Genomic DNA, 21,923 nt, shown 5'->3' on the forward strand with positions numbered 1-21,923 from the left:
ATAAACTTTTAAATATTCAATTACGAAACTTTTTTCCTTTCTTCCTTATAAGGTATGAGCTTTGGAAAGGTGGTCAGTGGAAAAGTCAGAAATAAAGCTAATATAAAAAAATTCAATAAAATTTTATTTAAAAAATAGGAAATTTGGGAAAAGAATAGGTTCAGGAGAAAGAATTCATTTTGGACATGAAAAGTTTAAAATGGTGACTGCACAGCCAGGAGAACATGGCTGGTAATAAAGTAGCAGAATCAGAAATTAGGATAGAAGAATCAGAAAATGGGATAATAGAATCAGAGATTATTTTTTAGATGACATCTCTACAAATACTACAGACTCAAAATGTATACCCACTCAAAAACAAAAAGAAAGGCATAAGATTTTCTCTGTACTACAACTTCTGCAAGATCCTTTTCTTGGATTTATAATGCTTCTGAAATTCTGTAAAAATCAAAACAATTTTAAAACAAAGCCCACATACACAGTATAATTTGTAGAAAACATCTTGAAAGATGCTGTTAGAAGTAGGCGCAATTTATGGTCATATCTAATCCAGGCTTCTGTTCTAGAAAGATTCAAGTTGCCATACTACAGTATATTTCATCAGTAAGCAGTATGACAATTTCTAACAAGAATAGTTTGGATGTTCTAATTTCTAGAATGGAGGAAATTTCATTTGTAATAATTATAATAGTATTGTTTGGAGGTAGTGAGCTAGAAGTAGTCATACTGGATATATTTTCTTCATTTATAAAATTTGCTGCCTTAAGAGAAGATTAGCTTTTTTTTTTTTAACTAAAGGCAATGGGGTTAAGCAAGACTTGCCCAAAGTCACACAGCTAGGCAATTAGTAAATGTCTAAGGCTGGATTTGAACTCAGGTCCTCCTGACTCCAGGGTTAGTGCTCTATCTACTGTGCCCCAAGATTAGTTTTTACAACTAACTTATTCTATGCTGACTGATGTGTAACTATCTTCTACGCAAGCAAATTCTAGTTTCTATCCCAGTTTGATGATGGGTTGCACAAAACTCCCAGTTACACAAAGAAAAAAAATGGTCCAGAAACCTTGTTTGCCATCATAATGGTTCATCACCATTAGACTGGTCACATCATGATAAATTTTTTTTTGAAAAGTCATAAAGATCTTTTACTTAACAATTTGGGGATTATGATCTGCACTGAAAGGAACACCCACAATAATGAAATCTCAGAAAATGTACAGTTTACCCACAGAGCAAAAGAGAGGAACATAGTAAGCAAGCTGCAAAATCTAACAAATATAGAACTTAAAAGAGGCGTTGGAATAATTGACGTCACCAGGGAAATATATGAGTAAAAAGAAGATAGGGTAGTCACATATCTTGAGTGAAGGATAGCTAGCAGACAACACTTATCCTAGAGATGTCAGGAGAAAGTGATAGACCTCTAGTATGCCCCTAGTGGTGAATTTATGGGAGGACACAGAAAAAAATTAATTCAGGATGCACAGGTAAGAAAGGGCGTCTTTGTAGGGACATCCAAGCAGTGAGATCACAGCTCAAGAAGCATTTGTTATTACATAGATATTATGTCAGGAAATGTGCAAATAGGTAAATATCCCTCCATAGATGAACACCATGTCATCATGGTAATTGTCCTTCATTCTCGAAGAAGACTAAGATATCACAGAGGTGATGGCATGACAAACATGAGAATTGGATTGGGATGGGGGGGGGGGGGCTGTGCCAAGTCACTAGTCTCACTTTCTCCTCTAGAGCCATTCAGGTTCAGTGACCAGATAGGAATCATGTCAACTGGAAATGGCCCTGGATACAAAGTAATCAGGGTTAACCTAATGTTGACGGCTGGATTTGAACTCAGGTCCTCCTGACTTCAAGGCTGGTGCTCCAGCATCACCTAGATGCCCCTCTGTGTCATCACATATAGGATGGCAGGACTTATACATTATGTTTATTAGAGTGAGGGGAGGAGAAATGCAAAGACATCCCTCTCACTACCTTTTCCAGAACTGTTAGCCCCCTTGACATGATTTGATAGGAAAGAGGACTTCTGGCAAAGGTCTGGATGCTGAGGGAGTCCTTGGCCTATGGTTTCCCTCTATCAGCAAGATACCATGACATCCAGAAACACTGGGCAAAAACTCTGTTATGTGATTTCCTGTCAACAACACGGTACCTGTCATCCAAACCTATCTCATGATGGCCTAATTTTTCACTCAAAGGTCTAATTTTGTGACAACATAGTCTCTTGATGGACTAATTATCAGTATACTCCCCCCCCAGAACCCCAAAACTTTGATTTTCTGGAAGTTGCCTGGGTCATGGGAATAATGCTATCAGATTACTAGTAGGCATCATTTATGGTAGGAACCATGATGGCATCTGTTATCTTCGAATCTCCCACTTTCAAAAACATTCTTGCCAAATGATTTTTCCCTGGTTCATCTTGTGCCAGTCCAAGAATTTCACACAAATAGTGTGGCACTAGAATGCTGCCCCTCCCCCCAGTCTCTCTTAATCATGGCCCAGTTGTAAAAGCCAGCAAAAAAGAGCCTGTATACAAAAGACAAAAATGAAACAATGCTCACTCTCATGTGTTGGAGGAGATATGCATATGTAAGAATAGACAAGATAAATATATGATCATTTAATTCAAAGCAATTAGTAATTGAGGGCAATATAGCAGAGAAGGTTCAGGAAAAGACATCCTGTAGCTTTAAGGTACTTGGGTCTGTGAACTTGGATAGGGGGGAAAAAAACTTTATTTCAATATAACTGGTTTCCTTCAAAATTGTATTTTTTTTTTTTTTGCATTTAAAACCATCATTCTGAGAAAGTTCACCCGGGCTTGCTTCATCAGTCTGACAGAAAAAAGTTTAAGATTTAGAAGATGTCTTGAAGGAAGTCAAGGATTTTGTGAGGTGGCAAGGGAGTGCGTTCCTGATCCATGAGAAGGGAAATAAGAGTACTATGCCTGAGGAAGAGAAAGGCCACTTTGACTGGGATGTTGAGTATTAAAAGCATAGTAATATATGAGGCTAGAAAAATAAAGCTGTGAAGGGCTTTAAAAAACAGAGCAATATATAGTCACAGGAGTTTAATGAGTAGGGAAGAACACGGTCAGATCTGTGCTTAAGGAAAATTACCTTGGCTGTTAACATGAAAGGTAATTAATTCTGCGGTGTTTTAACATATTTTCAGGTACTTTTATATGTTATATGCAAACACAAACACACACATGTTTTATGTTATTCCATCTGGGTGACATTTTGGGAAGAACAGAGAAAGGTTTAGAAATCATTTCTAGGTCACTTTCTAGGGCCAAGTAATTAAATTTATTGTAGTCAAAAAGACAGCCCAAGTTCACATGGTGTATATATACTTTAAAATAACAAAATCAATTATGAAAATCACCAACCCAATGACTCAAAAAAAGATAATGAATAAAGATCCCCTCAGGAATTGTACAAACTTCATTCTGGTTGGCTTCAATCTCCCCAAATGTGCTCTATTCTCCCTAAGCCCCTACTACCATGATGATTAAAAATATTATTTCTAACATTCCCAAATATGGAAAGTTCTACTTCTTCCCATGGGGGGGAGGAAATATTTTCCCATATAACACTCCTTTCTTTGTTTATTTTCTGCCAATCACAACTTATTTGTAATTGATTAGGGTTAGAAAAATTTTAAACCTCTTCATCCCTGACCTCAAATCTGAAAAACTACTTCAATTTTCAGCAGCTGGGTACTGACTGGAAGGATTACTTCTCATCAAGCAAGTACCAATCCTCCTATATGCTGTCTGTATACAGAAAGAGTTTTTTGTTGTTATTGTTGGGCCCCTTTTCCTCTACTCTCTATTAACCCAGCAGCCCATCCGGATGGTCTAGGATCAAGTCCCTGGGCTGCCAGGAGTGGGAGGGGAAAGAGGGAAAGGGAGGAAAGAGGCTGTTCCAGCAGCTGAGGATAAGGGAAAGAAGAAAGTGCCTTGAGCAAGGGGAGGAGAGAAGGCAGCCAGCAGGCAGGGGGAGGAGGGGAAGGGTTCCGGGACCCAGCTGTGGAAGGAGTGGACTGGAGGTCTCAGACATAATCCTCCAAGCACTTAATCCTTAAATAATGTAGAATATATTATGTACACAGAGGCTGTCATTAACTCTAATTTATTCTAAAGAATATATTCCCCAAAGTCTTACCATTCCCAATAGGAGCACTGTCTTAATATAGAAGCCCTATTTTGCCAGAAGGATAATTGCAAAAAATTTTTAAATCTTGACTCCAGGAGGGCTTTCAGAAGTTTTTTTTTTGTTTTGTTTTGGGTTTGTTGGGGTTTTTTTTGAGAGTGACTTGCCCAGAGTCACATAGCTATTAAGTGTTATGTATCAAAGTCCAAATTTGAACTCAGGGTCTTCTGACTCCAGGACCAGTATTCTATACCACCAAGCTATTCTCTGGGGAATCTAGAACCACCAGCCTGGGGGAAATCAGTCTTCTGTTATTGGATCTGATAATCAGTCACTGCCTAAGCAACCCATCACTCAGCAATGATCCACACCCCCGTGTCTGAGACCTGTGGGAAACTGCTACCTAACCAGATGCTTTGGACCAAAGTCAGGGGAGGAGGGAGTCACCTAGGATGGGTGAGGAGTAGTTCTCTATTCTTGATCCAAGAAGATCTGAAAACTGCTCTAAGCGCTTAAACAGAGAATGTTCTATAAGTCTTAATGTATTTTTAAGTTCTTAAGGATTAAAACAGCATGAGAAAAAAATTAAAAAAAAATAAAAAGAAAAGCATGAGAACTTTTGGGATGCTCTGCATAAGCTATGGATAACATACATACATACATAAATAAAATATATGTATGTACACACACACACACAGAATACTTAAGACTACTCACAGATTCTGAATAGCTCTATGTACTTCATTGTTATTGTTTATCCTTCATTCTTGGAGAGGAGCATGATATCAGGGAGGTGATGCAAGACATGCAAAGTGAATTGAATTTAAGAGAGGGAGGAGGTTACAAAGTCGCCTCCAGAGTCATCTGGAGATGGCTCTGGATGCAGTGGGAGATTTAGGCCTTTTTAAGCTAAAGTCTTTAACAGTTCTCAGAGTGACTGAGGCAACACCCATTCACTGCTTAAGGCTAGCCAAGAAATGAAGCAAAGAATGGCCTCTTTTACCTGTTAAAAAAAAAATCAATCAGGAGAGGACGATTCTCAGAGTTTCTGGTCAAAACAGAAATAATTGCTATTGACATTCACTCTGAAACAGTTAGGGCCCAAATATAGACCAAGTGAGGTTAGTCTTGGATCTACTGTTGGCCAATAATTGGGGGTGGTAGATACCAAGATATCTTGCCAAATTTCAGGGATCAAAATTTACATTCCTTTGGGCAGAGTACCCTTTGTGCAATACCCTATGTGGACAGAAAGAGAGAGACAGAGAGACAGGAAAGAAGGAAGAGAGAGAGAAAAAAAGTTGGAAGGAAGGAAGGAAGTTAGTTCATAGTTTATAGAACATAGGTAAGTATCTGGGGCAGGATTCAAATTCAGGTCTCCAGACTACAATGCCATACTACTTCCTCACAAGCACTATAATATGAGCTCAGTAGTCAAAATCATCATTCTGGGGTTTTGGTTACAAAAAATTGTCAATAAAGAACCAGAAGGTGTTTTAAATATATATATATACATACATATATTTTAAATACACACACATATAGATATATATACACACACACATATATAGATATGTATATGTACATAAAGATAGATGTATAGATAGATACATACAAATAAAAGAATATTAATGATAAGGTTTCATCTAAATGCTGTAGTTAAAAGGACATACCAAAGTATGTCCACCATGAGGTGAAGTTAACCAATGATTTATATCATTTTGAGAGGCTGAATGATTCCTTCCCCAGCAATTATTTTCATTCTTTGTATGCTCCCTGCTCTTAAGCAGAGTATTTTACATATAGCAGACTTATTTCAATTCTACATCAGCATTATCAAAACCATGTGGACTGGTCTTTTTTAAAATGTCTGTACACTTGGCAAAATGAGGAATAATTATAGCTTGAGGTTGGATAAGAGAGAAGAGAGGACAGGATAGCAGAATCCTGCTAAAGAACAGTAAAATAAAAAAATGAAGAATCTTCATGACTGATACATATACTCATTAAATGTTACCCAGGATGATCTCACAGTTAAAGTTAAGTCAAGTCAAAAGTTCTCAAAGTGTGATCCAGAGATCAAGAGTCTCCTAGCACCCTTTCAGAGGCCAAAGCTACTTTTATAATATGTACTGAAATTTTAATTTCTAATACTTTAAATACTGATAGATATAATTAATGTACATTAACAAAAAAGCTCTTTGGGGAGGTTTGCTATAATTATTAAGGGGGTCAAAAGTCTTAAGATAGAAGAATTTGAGAACCACTGGACTATTGCTGATCGATGGACACAAAGATAAAGCCTTATTAAGCTCCTTTTATGCTCTGGTCACTATATTAAGTGCTGAAGATACAAATACAAGAAGTCTCAATTCCCATCCTCAAGGGCCTTATCTTATGATAGGGTTAGACAACAAAAAAGGGGAGTGGAAAGGGGAAGTGGTGTCGATATGAGTAAAGTGGGTGTTTGACGAGAAGAGATGGCCATGTCTGGAGAGGGAATTGAACCTGTAAAGGAGTACCCATGGTTGTCTTTAATCACTGTACTGCAGAGAGGAGCTAAGTCATCATAGTTGATCATTACATAATGTTGCTATTACTGTGTACAGTATTTTTCTGGTTCTGCTAACTATGCATCAATTCATGTTTAGTCTTTTCAGGCTGCTCAAGATTTCTTTCTTTCTTTCTTTTCTGGCAAAATAATGGGGTTAAGTGACCTGCCTAAGGTCACACAGTTAGGTAATTATTATATGTCTGAGGCCAAATTTGAACTCATGTTCTCCTGACTCCTGGGTTGGTGCTATATCCACTGTGCCACCTACCTGTCCCCTACTAATGATTTCTTACAGAACAATAATATTCTATTATATTCACATACTCATTCAGCCATTCTTCAATTGATCTATCTCTTCAATTCACAATTCTATGCCACTACAGAAAAAACTACTACAAATATTTTTGAACATGTGGGTCTTTTACCCTTTTTTATAATCTCTTTGGGATACAGATCTAGTATTATTGCCAGTTTAAAGAGTACGCACAGTTTTTTGGCATATTGGTCAAAGTTCCAAATTGTTTTCCAGAGTGGTTGAATCAGTTTACAACTCCACCACCAATGCATTAGGGTTCCAGTTTTTTTCACATCCCCTTTAATATTGTTCAATTTTCCTTTCTGTCATATTAGATAATGGTGAGTTGTTTTAATTTGCATTTCTCTAATAATGATTTAGAGCATTTTTTCAAATGACTATTAAATAACTTTAATTTCTTCAACTGAAAACTAACTGTTCATATCCTTTGACCATTTATCAATTAAGGAATGACTTATAGTCTTATAAAGTTAACTCAGTTCTCTATACATTTTAGAAATGAGGCCTTTATCAAAAAAATAGTTGTAAAAATTGTTACCATGCCTCCTAAATAAGCTGATTTTTAAAAACTCTGCAATTTTTAAAAATGAAATAATAAGAACTGTTGTAATCACACAAAATTGTCAATAATTAAATTTAATCATTCTTTTTTTTATAAAGGGTTTTTACCAGGAAAAACTCAGTATGGCACAATATTTTTATCTTAAAGCATGTAAATTTTAATTTAATTATCAATTCTAAATTTTATTTTATAAATTTATAAAAAAATTATTAAAAAATTTAAATAAAACATGAACTAAGAAAATTATCCACAAAAAATTATTTTGTAGAAAAATGTGAGAGTGATCATTTAGATTATGGGCAATAAAAGGAATTAGTTTGGAATAAATATAAATAAATAAATATAAAGTTTGGAAACCAAAGACATGAAGAAAATAAGTTAAAGGACCTGGAATGTTTAGTCTAGAGAAAACAAAATGGAGGGACAAGATTGTGGTCTTCAATTTCAGAAATCACTAGTTAACTATTTCAAGTAATTGTTCTGTGAAAGAGGGAGTTAGCTTTGTTTTGTCAAAACCACCAACTCAATGCAAGGGGCTTTGAGACAGACTTCAGTTCAAAATAATGAAAAACTTTTAAACAGTAATACAAAAGCCAGGATGAACTACCTCAGGAGGTTGTGAGCCCCATCACTGGAGGTCTTCAAACTCATTGGGGTTGAAATCCTACCTTCTACCAGAAGCCTCTCCCAATCTCCTTTAATGCTTGTACCTGCCCTCTGTTGATAGCTGATCATCTCCAATTTATCTGATGACTTTGCACAGCCCTCCCTCACTTAAATACAATACACGTGCATGCCATGACATCACCTCCTTGATGTCCTGGTCCTCTTCAAGAAGGAAAGATAAACAACAACAATCTTGTCTATATCTTTTTGATTCCTGTGGTTTGCATGCAGTCTCTCCATCAGACTGTTAGTTCCTTGAGATCAGAGCTTATCTTAGGCCTTTTGAATTCCTAGCTCTTAGCATATGCAGTAGGCACTTAATAAATGTTTATTGACTGACTGCAGGCAGAAGCTGCCCATTCAGGTATAGATTACAGTAGGTCTCTGTGAACCCTTTAAATTGGGAGGTTTCGAGTGTTTGCTATCACAAACATAAATGTCAGTAATCAAGTCAATTTTTTAAAAGAAGCATCAGTTCACAAATAGATATAAAAAGCATTTGGCAACAAGTAAAACTGAATGGGAGGAAAAACTGGGCATGATAATGTTGCCCCAAAATGAAGGCTCTTTCCAGCTCTGAAGCGTACAACTGTATGATTCTAACCTGCCCCACGTAGTTAAAATACCATTTTAAGCCTACAACAATCCTTCCTCCCACTCCCAAGTATACAGGTTTTTGAAGAGGGCAAAAACTCCACCTAAGTCCTTGGATCAAACAATGGTTGCTCTACCTGAAGAACCTGGACCCAACTACCTTTCTGAACTCATTTTATGTTGTTCCTCTTGCCAGACGATACAGTCCAGCCTAGCTGGCCCTTCTTGCTTTTCCTCACACATATCATTCCATCTCTTGTTTGGGAGCCTTTGTAATGACTGCCTCCCATTCCTGAAAGCCTTTCACCTCACTCCTATAGTCTAGTCTTGTTTCCTTTAAAACTCAGTTCAAGCAACACTTTATAAATGAAGAATTTCCCAAGTCTTAAATACTAGTGCATCCCCAATTACTTCATATTTATTTGGCATATATATATAATATATATATATATATATATATATATTAGTGTACATGCTATTTCCCCTTATAAAATATAAGTCCCTCCAGAAAAAGGACCCCTTACTTGACTTCGGTGAGCCCAGAGTAGGCTCTTCAGAAATACTTGTCTATAATCCAAGTCCTTCCCTCATTCCAAAATTCCCTGTTTTAGAGAACCACTATCTTCCTAGTCACACTGGTTCACAAACCTCAATTTCTCTCTTTCACTCAAATCAAGTCAGTTGCCAAGTTATGCCAATTATATCTGCAACATTTTTCATTTTTGACCACACTCTTGTTAAATGACTTGCTCAGGGTCATACAGCTAGTGTCTGAGGTGAGTTTTGAACTCATGTCCTCCTGATTCCAGGGTCAGTGCTCTGTCCACTGCATCATCCAGGTCACCCCTTCTCTCCTAACTTGCCACCACACTGATGAAGTCCTCATCACATCATAATATTGCAAGGACCTGTCAAGTGATCTCCCTGCCTCAAGTCTTTCCTCACTCCAGTCCATCATCTATTCAGCTATCAAACTGATTTTTCTAAAGGGCAAGAATGTTTGTGTCACCTCCTCTTGCCCCTCTCCATGCTCCAACATTGAAAAAATGTAAAATCCTCTGGATTTTAAAGCCTTTCATAACCTAGCTCCTCTCTACATTTCCAATCTTCTTACATCTTATTCTCCCCAACTACACCATGTAATCCAGTGTCTCTGGATCTATCTATGCTGGTTATCTGACAACATGCTTCTTTTTTTAATAGAATTTGTGAATTTTTAAAGTGTTTTTTTTTAAATTCTGACTTTTTGTTCTGGGAATTTTCACTTCTTGTCCCTCGGTCCCTCCTCATCTCTATCCTCTGACTTCCTTTAAGTCTGAATTCAAGTCCCATCTTCCAAGGGAAGTCTTTCCCAGGGCTTCCCAATCTTGGTGCCTTCCCTTTGAGATTGTCTTTAATTTGTACCTGTAGATCTGGTCTGTACATAGTTATTGGCATGTCATCTCCCTGGCTAAACTGAGATATTGTCAAAAGCTGGGGCTGTGTTTTGTCTTCCCCCCTCCCCGAGAATTTTGCCATGTACCTGTCAATAATGTTTACTGATCTGATTCTTTTCTTCAATTCAAACAAACTTTTTTTTTTGGTTTTTAGTTTTTTGCAAGGCAATGGCGTTAACTGACTTGTCTAAGGTCACACAGCTAAGTAATTATTAAGTGTCTGAGGCTGGACTTGAACTCAGTTCCTCCTGACTCCAGAGCCAGTGCTCTATCCACTGTGCCACCTAGTCACCCCCCAAAAATACTTATTAATAACTTACTCTGTGTTCTAGGGACATAAAACCCTCCCATCTTCCTAAAGGCAGACAGGGGGAAGGGAGTAATTCTATCTGGCAAGATATCCCACAACTAGCACATCCTATAGTTTGGGCATACTCAGTAAGCACCAGTTGACTGATAAGTGTGTTGCCATAGGAATCAAAACTAATGTGGGCACTGAGAAATTGTGAAGTAAAGAATAAGACAGGTTGGCATGGCTTCATACTCCACGTGGACTCCCAAAGAGCAGTCCATTGAATTGTGGCAATAGTTCAGAGAGCTGCCCTTCATTACATTTGCCTCATCACCAAGGCAATTCTATCCATAAATAATCCTAATATGCTTGGCAAAGGCCAGTTTCATTTACAATATGAAAATAAAAAGCTATTTTTTCATCATTAACACTGTAATCAATACTAAAAAAGGGGGGGAAGCCTTCTTTAACAATATCATCTAATAAGGCATGAGTGGAAGGGAGTCAAGGATATATGTATACATCCTAATTTTTTTTTTGAAGAAGCATACAGAAGTTCTCAAGTTCCCGGCAGCCTGCCACCAAATTCTGGAATCTATATCAGTCTGGATAAGATCCACATTCTGTTTCTTTTACCAGAGTGGATGTAAACATGGGCTTCTAATGTACTGGAGTCAAATATCCTCTGTTACAAGGAGGCTGCACTTAAAATAATCAGGGGAATGTTGTGAAGGAAAGAAATGAAATGGTGCTCAGTTAAGACATGGTCTAAGCAACTGGTTAATGCCCAAACAAGAAAGGAAAACACAACAGAATCTATGTATTTTTATTTTAATGTACTACTTTAGAAAAATTAAGTTTCTTCTCTTTTGCCTCAGTTTCTAAAACTGTAAAATGGGAAAATATAACATCTACCTAGGGCAGCTAAGTAGTGAAATGGAGAGAGTACTGGCCCTGGAATCAGGAGGAACTGAGTTCAAATCCACCATCAGACACTTAATACTTTCTTAGGTATGTGACCTTGGGCAAGTTACTTAGTTACATTGCTTTGCAAAAATCCCCCACACCCCGGCAAAAATCAATAATAGCACCTACTTCCCAGGCTGGTTGTGAAGATAAAATGAAATCATATTTGTAAAGAATTTAGTAAAAGGCTTGGGACATAATTGGTACTTAATAAAAGCCTATTCCCTTCTCTACCCCCTCTACCTTGGAATAGACTTGCCTGAATTAGTCAAAATTCCCAGAATATGTCAAAAAAAAATCCATACAGCTTATGACTGACAATGAATATTTCTCCAAAAAATTCACGGAAAAGGACATGGTATTTTTTCTTTCAAAAAAAAAAAGAACAACATTAACCTATTTCTTTAAAGAAGAAACAAAATACTAAAAAAGTTCTGGAATTAACTAGTCAACTCACATCCTCAATAATATTGGACCCACATAAAACACAATAGAAGAGATTTTCCTTGGGTTCTCTCTTGTGCCACACAGAAGTCCTAGGAAACTTTTATGGATAAGGCATCTTAGTTCTCTCCTGGCATTGCTACCACCTTCTCCACACCAATGATTTGGTAAAAGGACATTTTTATATGTCTTAATTAAAGCAATGGCTCACAAAATCTTTTAGCTCTCAAATGCTTCACTATGGAACCAAGACTGAGAAACACATCCATTTCCGAACCAATTTTAGAACCCAAGATAATTATCATTCCCAGGAATCTTACTCCTTGTCTACTGAAGGCTTTTGATCTGCTTTACTTAATAAAATACTATTTACCTACATAGTTTGTAATCATTGGAGTGAAACAGATTTTTCAAAGCTATTTCTATGTTGGAAAAAGTTAGTTGAATGCTATTATCACTTGGATGACCAAGAACAGGACTTAAGTAAGGTGTTGACAGAGCCTGGCAGATAATTATGTTTCCCCCCCCCAGAGTAATCTATGTGATAATTATGATAATTTAATTTATATATCTATACATGTGTACTTACATCTTATTTGTTCCTTAGATTGCTAACAAAAATATCGCAATTTAATAGATGAGGAAACTGAGGTTCTACAAGGTTAAGTGACCGGTTTTAAAACTAAAAAAGTTTGGACATGTTGAGAGTACAAAATGAAATCCTGGTCTTCTCATTCCAATTTTCTAAAAAAAAAAAACAAAAAAAACCCCACAGTGACACTCATAGATTGTGTTGTCCCTAGCTTATCTCCTCTTTCACTTAAAGAACAAGGCAAACTAGATAGCACTAAAGATACATGTGTGTCTTGACAGTATGTCCCATAATGGAGAAAACTAAAGCTCCCATCCCACTCCACCTCAACAAAGTACAGAAATACCAAGTATAGTTGTTGTGCTTAATTCATTAAATGTACCAAGATAAGCTCCCTAGATGTAGAAAGTGTACTTGCCTCCCCTACAGTCCTACCGAGATACATGCAATTGAATTTTACCAATGCTCATATTCAATGTGCATAATTTTCTGTGTATCATGATAATTCAACAAGTTGGGTTGTTTTGGAGAAGAGATGAAAAGGAGAAAGTTATAATTAGATGCCTACCTTGCCCTCTTAGATACAACTTTGGGCTTCCCCATTCAAATATGGGGGGGTCACAAGACCTTCATGACTTGAAAATTTATGGATGCCTAAAATACAGAGAGCCTACTGTTTTTTCTTGTACTTGTCCCTTAGCCAGTACTTTCTAGGCGATGATTCTATTTCACAGGCTGATCTGGTCCTGGAGAATTTAAATCCTAATGTCTAGAAGGAATTCAGTGTTTGTTTCATGCAACCAAGTTTTTTTTTTATAAAGACAAATTTGTAATTAAAGCACTTGAAAGCCAATCGATGATGATCACCATAAAAGTTTGAAAGGTTTAGTCCAGACAGTACTGATGTGTTCTCCCTTAATAAGAAGAGTAGACCCTAGTGCATTATAATATATTGTTCTATTTCTTTTCCTGTCATAGTTAAGGCACCCTAAAGTTCACTTTTCTAAATATTCCAGCCAAAATAAGGGACTGGAAATACTTAGTGGAACTGAGACGAAGTGAGAAATATTACTGTATTAAAATCTTGAATTCTTTTCAGAATAATCCAGCTTCCTTAAAATGAAAATAAAACCTTCTATGAAGAGCAACCAAAATCTGCCTAGTATTTACAAAGGAAAGAAGCCCAATAAACAAGCCTAATTTTCCTCTTGCCAAAATGTAATACAAAATAGAAAGCAGAACTAGAATCTCAGTTATCCTTAAATGCACTAAAATTCCAGTTGGAGCTCACTATAATTTAAAATCCTTTTCTAGCTTGGTGGTTTCATCAGTCCTCAGGGTTCCATCTATCCAGGATGACTGCATCTCCTAAGATTTTTAGTAGTATGGCCTTCAAGAGATGTGACCAAAAACTCATTAACCTGTACCAAACTGCTCACCAAGCCTCTCCAAATGTAGTATAGTGAACCTCATGCAAAATACAATCCACTATCAGGTCAAAATGTGTAACCTTTCCAGTTTGGTAAGCCTCTCCAGGGATTGACCAATACACCAGGATGAAGCAACTCAGGACTTCTGGGGACAGTAGGTCTGTGGAAGCAACTCAGTATATGCTAGTTTCACTGCTTAGAGGAGACATAGGGTAATGAATAAGAAACCTAGAAAGGCAGGAAAACCTAGGTTAAAATTACATGCTTTACACTTATTGGGTGGGAGACAATGGCAATATCATTTAACTTTTAAGAGCCACAGGCAACACTCTCTAAGACAAAGGGGCAGTGGGAAATTTTCCTTAGAATATAAACTTTTTAAGGCAAGAAGTTAGCATTAGTGCCTCAAAAGTAATGTTTAATAAATGTTTGTTCAATGAATTATTTACTATAGAGTAGAAATAATAATTTGGAAAAAAAACTACTTGAATTAGGCTGAGGATATGTGCCTTGATGTTAACTTAAGTAGATAGGTTTACCAAGATATGAAAAGGTAGAGAATCATGGGGGAGGGGGGAAGAATCCTTCAATCTTTTACTTAGAACAAACACATTTCCTTAACAAATGGATTGTACAGTTACTTAAGAGACAAGAAGAGGCAAACACATTAAAAAAAAAAAAATCAAGACCACCTTCAGCCCGGCTCAGGAGTGACCAATAATTATGGAATTGTGGAGATAACAATAGGATCATAGAGTTAAAGCTAGAATCATAGAGTTAAAGCTAGAATGAGGTTATCTAGTTCAATCCTCTCATTTTACAGATGGAGAAACTGAAGCCCAAGATTTATAACCAAATTCATGAAGGTAGAAAGTTACTGAGTTGGTTCTTGAACCTTGATCCTCTTAACTCCAAAACCAGAATTTTCTAATACACCACATTATGGATTTCTGAAAAGTGCCTCTTAGCACAGAAGAGATGGATATCCTTTACTGGTACAGGCTGGGTTTTGAGTGTAGTTTCCATTAGTAACAATCATAAAACAGCATAATACTTAGAGGAAGAAGGACCTTTAAGATGTTCTAGTCCAATTCCCTAATTTTAAAGGTGAGAAAACAGACTCAGAGAGATGAAGTGACTAGTCCTACTGGGCCACACAAACAGCAAGTGATCATCTGGACCCATTCAAAATGAAGACTTCTGCTTCCAAAAGCATTGCTTCTCCATCATACCACAATGTTTCCATCATATCGTACTTTGTCAATGAAGGATGGTTTCAATAAATATGCTGCCAACTTTGACACTTTTTATTAGTGTCAGCACTCCAGATACACATTGCAAAAAATTGAAACTAACTATTCATTTTAAAAAAGTATGAAATAGCCAAATTTTTGGTTTAATTTGCCTACTCTCACTAGTAGTGTAGGGCTTGAAGTCAATAAGCATCAATGAATGAAGAATAACCACAATAATACCTTATATGTATACTCTATTTTGTCCTGGTCAAAGCACTTTCAATTTAAATTATTTCATTTAGCACACAGCCCATAAAATCTCCAAGAGTTTTCTCTCCCCTTACCCACTTGCCTCCCTCTTTTCATGCAAGATGAGCAAACTCAGATTAAACAACTTGTCCAAGTTCACAATTAGCCAGATGGCTAAAAGTCAGGGGTCAAAATCAGGTATTCTGATTCCTAAATCTAGTCTTACAACCCCAACTCTTCATCTCTGGGTCTACTCTGATGTATCCAGACATCTTAAATTGATAAATTGTAAATGTTCCTAATCAAATACAAAGATTTTTTTCCTTTAAAACATTTAAGATTTACTAATTCTTAGCTATTTAATAATTTATTCTTTTTGGTTTTGGTGGTAAAGTTATTTATTAAGTCTGTGATTGAAATGACTAACTTCTGCAATCAGGTTTGTGGGAGGGGGTTGTTACTTCATTTTAGAAAAAAAAGGGGGAAATATAATACTAAGGAGTGGGCAATTTTCCCATACTTTAAAAAAAAAACCCTAAAACTAAAACCTGTTTTTTTGGGGGAGACAGTGGGAGTAGAGAGAAGATAATTTTTTTAAAGACTCTCACCTTATAGACTCTGAATTGCTCAGCTTCTCTAATCTTCACAGATAAAAAGCTTTGATCATAGGACCCTAGCTCTGACTTGAAGTTTCCACAATTAACACTATCTGATAAGTAATTTTCTGTAATCACTGTTAACTGATTCCTTTCAACATTTCTTTCTGGAGATTAAAATGCTTGTCCATTCTCCAGTAAGCTCATACCCTCATGAATATATCAAAATGCTTTATGGAAAATCCTAGAATTTTATTCTTATCATAATCTTAAAATAACATATTACAGCTTTCAGAGTTTTAGCTCTGAGTTTTGTTTTTTTTCATTAACAGAAACAAGAAAATTCCGCTTAAGAGACCACATTGGCAAGTTGAAGAGTATATGACAATTCTCAGAGAACACTATGTATTTTGGTAGTTTCTAGGTATTCCTGTTTGCCTAATTTTCTTCCTCCATAATAAATGCATATTTGGAAGGGGGAAAAAGAAGCTGCAAGAGCATCGGAGATAGATGTACAATAGTTGAGACAATTATATTAGCTGTATCTGCAAGAAGACAAAGGTACACAGTTCTTTGTTCTTAAGAACTCCCAAAAGGCTGAAGCCGTTTGAGATCAGTGTTTTGCTGTTTTGACAGATGCCTTTTTGGAATGAAGTGGGTGAGACATGTTTATCATCTCCCATAAGTGAACCTTCTGAAAGATAGGTTACTAAGAAAAGGAAGAGTGGGCGTCCACAGAACAGAGTCTAAGTTTTCTTTTTGGTTCAGGATTACAAAGTGCTATGTGAACTAAATGAAACAATCTGTGAGATAACTGCATCATCATCATCATCATCATATTTATTCTTCATTTTTTTTTTAGGTTTTTTGCAAGGCAATGAAGTTAAGTGGCTTGCCTAAGGCCACACAGCTAGGTTATTAAGTAGTGTCTGAGGCCGAATTTGCACTCAGGTACTCCTGATCCCAGGGCCAGTGCTCTACCACTGTGCCAACTTAGCTGCCCATATTCTTCATTTTTGAAGAAGACCATGACATCAGGGAAAGTGATGACATGACAAGCACATAAATTGGCCTCACTTTCTCCTCCATAGTCACCTGGGTCCAGTGGTCAGATATGAATCAGGACTACTGAAGACAGGCCTGGATGCAAGGCAATCAGGCTTAAGTGATTTGCCCAGGGTCACAAGCATCTGAGGGGAATTGGAACTCCCATCCTCCTGACTCCAAGGCACCTGTACTCTCTCCACTGCACCACCTAGCGGCTCCAAGAGAAAATTCAGAGTGACCATTTCTTGATATGTTGGTATCACCAGAATGATGAATCTACATTATTTGTTTTCTGTACTAAATAGAAATAAAAGAAATAAAAGGCTGACTAAATACAGCAAAATAATTTTTAACCACCCTTTTCAAATTGTATTCTGTTATCCACAGTTTCCTCATCAGCAAATCAAAGGGTTGAACTACAAGATTTCTGTGCTTTCTTCGACATCTAATATCTTCTGGTTCTATGATTTCTACGGAATATAAATGGAAGCTAGTACTTATTTCCAGCATAAAACTATGTAATAGGGATAGTATAAAATTCATAGTAAATTTGAGAAGACAAAAAATGGTGAGAGGAAAAACCTGATAGAAATGGTAAGGAAATATTTGAATTTCTTTAGACTCACTACAATCATATCATTATAACTCTGCAAAATGTAAATGTCAGTATTATAACCAATTTTTTTTCTTCTGTACATAGTACACAGTAGCTTATCACAGATCTCAAAGAATGTTAGAACTGGAAGAAATCCCAAGGAATCATTTAGTCTAACCCCTTCATTTTTACAGATAAGGAAACTAAGGTCAAGAGTTAAACAATTTATTTGCAAGATCAAGACTAAGACATGGGTTCCTTCCTGTCTGTCCAATAGTCTCTTTATTTCACAAGTATCATCTTGTATTCATTTTGCAGGTGTTATCTTGTACTTCAGTAATGTCAAATTCAAATAGAAATGAATCTTCAAATAGTGTCTTAGAAAACCACAAATTAACATTAACTATGTTGCACTATATATTCATTTTGTTAAATATTTTCAAATTATATTTTCATCTGATTCTGGTCTGGCTCCAGAGTTTGATAGGACTTCGATATGTCTGTTGTATTCTACCACTGGAAAGCTATTTTTATTGATGTTTTCAAGTTTTAAATAATGGCTTTTTGAAAGTAGACTGAAAAAAAGATTTGTTGGCTGATAAAGGAGATTGCTACAATCACCTAAATGACCTTGGGTTTCAGTTTTTTTCATCTTGTAAAATAAGGAGGTGTAGAAGCATTTGATACTCAGGGTCCCTTCTAACACTAAATTCTATGGCTATTCTACTGAACTATTCTGAAGAAACTGGTTCCCAAGGAACATAAATTTAAATAGAATTAGAAGTCAACAATCAGTTCTGATTTATTAGTATTGACCATATTCCCAAATTACACAAGAAAGCAAACCCATAACTCATTAAAATCCTGGTGTTGGTAAAATTTAGTTTGGTGCTTGCAATAAAAACTATCTGCAAAAAGAACTAAAACTTTGACCTAGCCTGGAGACTTGGATTCATTTTCAAACTGTGCCATTAACTAGTTGTGTAGGCTCAGATAATTTGTTTTTTTCACTTAAAGCTTAAGTTTCCTCATCTGTTAAATGAAGGTAAATTTGTGTCCTACCTACTAGTTGCTTATGGGGATAAAGTAAGAGGCTAAATTATAATTTCACTGAGGAATGGCATGGAATTCCATAGAAAGATCTGGCCCTGCTTTGAACAAGACCTGTGTTCATTCAGTCCCTCCTCTGACACAGACTGACCTGGTCAGGTTCCTAACCTCTCACTGCTTTGGGCAAGGCTCTAAGACTATAAAGTTGAAGAGGAGATAGAATGCACCGACAGAGGCAGGAAATCAGGAAATCAACAGAGCAATCAAACCAGACTGATTCTTTTGTGAAGGCAAACTAAGCCATCTTGTGCCTCAATTCTTCCCCAGTCCCAAACTGGGACCTGGGAAAGACCTAACTTAAAAAATCCAAGACCTTCCACTGCATCTGTCATCTCTAATCGTCTTGACCTATGTCTTGTCGATGGATTTTTTTTGACTCTAGAGGAGAGAGTGAGGCTGGTGATTTTGGACAGCCCTCCCTCACTTAAATCCAATTCACCTGCCAGTCATGGAGAAATCACTGTCCTGAAGTCACTGGTCCTCTTCAAGAATGAAGGATGAACTACAAGTGGAGTGAGGAAATCACAGAGCAGTAGTAAAACTTTATCTACTGAGAACAGAGAATGCCTTATGCCTCTTCTTAAGTAAAAGTTGAAGCATTCATTCATTCATTCATTCGATGCCTAGAAACATAGCTTTTGAGCTGGAAGAGAACCTAGAGACCATCTAAACCCTCTCTGGCACAGTGAGGTGAAAGGAGTCACCCAACGCTATACAAGTAACCAGACTGATTCCATATACAGCTCTGTCGTAGGTGCAGAAAAGGTGAAAAATCTGAGAGTTGAAGGGTGAATACAGTATGATAAAAGTTCATCAATGAAATGTCTACAGATAGATTGCCGCGGTCCTCCCATAGAAGAGGAAGCTGTGTAACTGTGACAGAAGTCCTGTCTTGTGATCTTCAGTCCGGATCCCACAAATCAAGTTTCTGACTTTGTTCCCCAGGCCAACAAGGAGACGGTAGCCGGCTATCCCGAAGAACGGGGCAGGCGCTTCCACGCGTCCGTCCCGAGGCACGCAGCCCGGGCAGCCCGGCCGGGCACGCGGCGCCCCGCTCCTGGCGGCTCAGGGCTCGCGGCGCCCCGCTCCTGGCGGCTCAGCCCGGCCCGGCTCGCGGAGCCCCGCTCCTGGGGACTCAGCCTGGCCCGGCTCGCGGAGCCCCGCTCCTGGGGGCTCAGGGCACGCGGCGCCCCGCTCCTGGGGGCTCAGCCCGGCCGGGCTCGCGGCGCCCCGCTCCTGGGGGCTCAGTCCGGCCGGGCTCCCGGGCTCCGCTCCTGGGGGCTCAGCCCGGCCGGGCTCGCGGAGCCCCGCTCCTGGGGGCTCAGGGCACGCGGCGCCCCGCTCCTGGGGACTCAGTCCGGCCGGGGCCCCGGGCTCCGCTCCTGGGGGCTCAGCCCGGCCGGGCTCGCGGCGCCCCGCTCCTGGGGGCTCAGGGCACGCGGCGCCCCGCTCCTGGCGGCTCAGCCCGGCCGGGCCCCCGGGCTCCGCTCCCCCCGGCGCCAGCTCCCTCCCGTCCCCCAAGCCCCTTCTGCTCTCACTGCGGCCCCTCGGCGGCTCCCGCAGGCCGGCCCGGCTGCCCTCCCCAGGGTCGGGACCGGGTCCGCACGCCTCGCAGCTGCCCGCCGCAAGTGGGGACGGAAGCAGGGTTCCCGCAGGGCCGCCCCGCGCCCCTCCCCCAGGCCCGGGCCGCCCCACCGCCCCTCGGCGCCCCAGCCCCGGGCGGGCTTCTGGCCCGGGAGAACAATAGCCGGGCGGCCCGGGCCGCCCCCTCCCCGACTCCCTTCCCCGCCTCGGCCATCGCCGGCGGGCGGCAGCGGCGCGGCCCGGAGCAGGTGGGGAAGGGTCGCCTCCGCGGGCCCGGAGCAGGTGGGGAAGGGTCGCCTCCGCGGGCCCCGAGCCGGGCCGCCCCCTCCGCGCCCCGCCCGCGGCCCCGCGAGCCCCCGCCCAGACACAAAGAGAGGGAGACGCGAAGGGGCGCCGGCGCTGCCCCCGGGGGAGGCGAGGGGAGGGCAGGGGAGGGGGCGAGTCCCACTCACTCCGTGAGGCGGCTCCGGCCCGGCCGGGCAGGGAAGGGCGACCCCGGCCGCTCCCCCGAGGAAGGCGCGGCGAGGCGGCGGCGCCCGCTCCTCCTCCGCTCGCTGCCTCCGCTCTGCCGCGGGTGGTCAGCGGGCGCCGGGCTCCCGGGGCTGGGCGGGGGCAGCGGCAGTACCACCACGTGGCCGCCAGGCGCCGGCCCCGCCGACCTGGAGCAGGAGCGCGGGGCGGGGCCGGAGAGCCCCGCCCCCGGCCCCGCCCCCCGGCCGGCCGCCGGGCCCGGGATTCCTCCAGTCAGGTGACCCGGACCTGAGGCGCCCCCCCCCTCCGGCTCGCCGCCCCCCCCCCCGGGCCAGCCCAAGCTAAGCTGACCTTTGATCCCTGACCTCTAGAGTCCCGCCACGGCGCCTGCCCCGGACCTGCCCCATCCGAACCCAAACAGGAACTGGACCCGGAGGGAGCTCTGGGCGGAAGAGTCCAGACTGGCCCGGGAGCGCGGGCGGGGCGCAGCCCGACTGGAACGTGGAGGGAGAGAGGAGGAGGCGGGGACCGGACCAGAGGGGCCCGAAGGCGGGCTTCCTTACCTGAGCCGGCCCCGCACCGCGGGAAGCTCGGCCGCTCCGCCCTCCTTGCCCCGCGAGGACGCAGGGGCTGGGGCTGAGTGCAGTGGCCAAGCAGTCTCGCCCACCTCCCGGTTCCATGTTGGGGGCTTCCCTTTAGAGGAGGGGCTCTTTATCTCTTTGTGCTGTAGACTTTCTCAGTCTGATAAATCCTATGGATTTCCTTATAGGACACATGTTTTTTTAAGTAATTGAAGAAAATTCTGAATTTCGGTTACAGGTTAGTGAAAAACAAAGAGGAATCCCCCTACCCCCACCCAAGTTCATGGACCCTAGGCTAAATACTCCTGCTTTAGATAATAATCTGTATGATACTTTGTACAGGTCCTGAGCTCTAGTAGGGACTGTGTTCCCTTTTTTTTTTGGTATCCTCATCCCTTAATGCACAGTAAACAATCCGTAAT

General features: G+C 40.4%; 1 protein-coding gene across 3 annotated transcripts in view; it reads right to left on the reverse strand.

Annotated features, from left to right (window-relative positions):
* RAI14 (retinoic acid induced 14) overlaps window positions 1–21,364 on the reverse strand; it is a 171,920-nt gene extending 150,556 nt beyond the window's left edge. Inside the window, exon 1 of one of the 3 annotated variants that reach the window (XM_074202440.1) lies at window positions 21,286–21,364. The gene's annotated coding sequence lies outside the window, so the exon portion shown is untranslated. Of the gene's footprint in view, window positions 1–20,901; window positions 21,040–21,271 lie in introns of those variants that run through there. The other 2 variants (XM_074202439.1, XM_074202438.1) reach the window with 2 other exon arrangements.
* Between the last annotated feature and the right edge of the window lie 559 nt (window positions 21,365–21,923).

The sequence above is a fragment of the Macrotis lagotis genome, chromosome X, assembly GCF_037893015.1.
Source record: "Macrotis lagotis isolate mMagLag1 chromosome X, bilby.v1.9.chrom.fasta, whole genome shotgun sequence".
Taxonomy (NCBI): domain Eukaryota; kingdom Metazoa; phylum Chordata; class Mammalia; order Peramelemorphia; family Peramelidae; genus Macrotis; species Macrotis lagotis.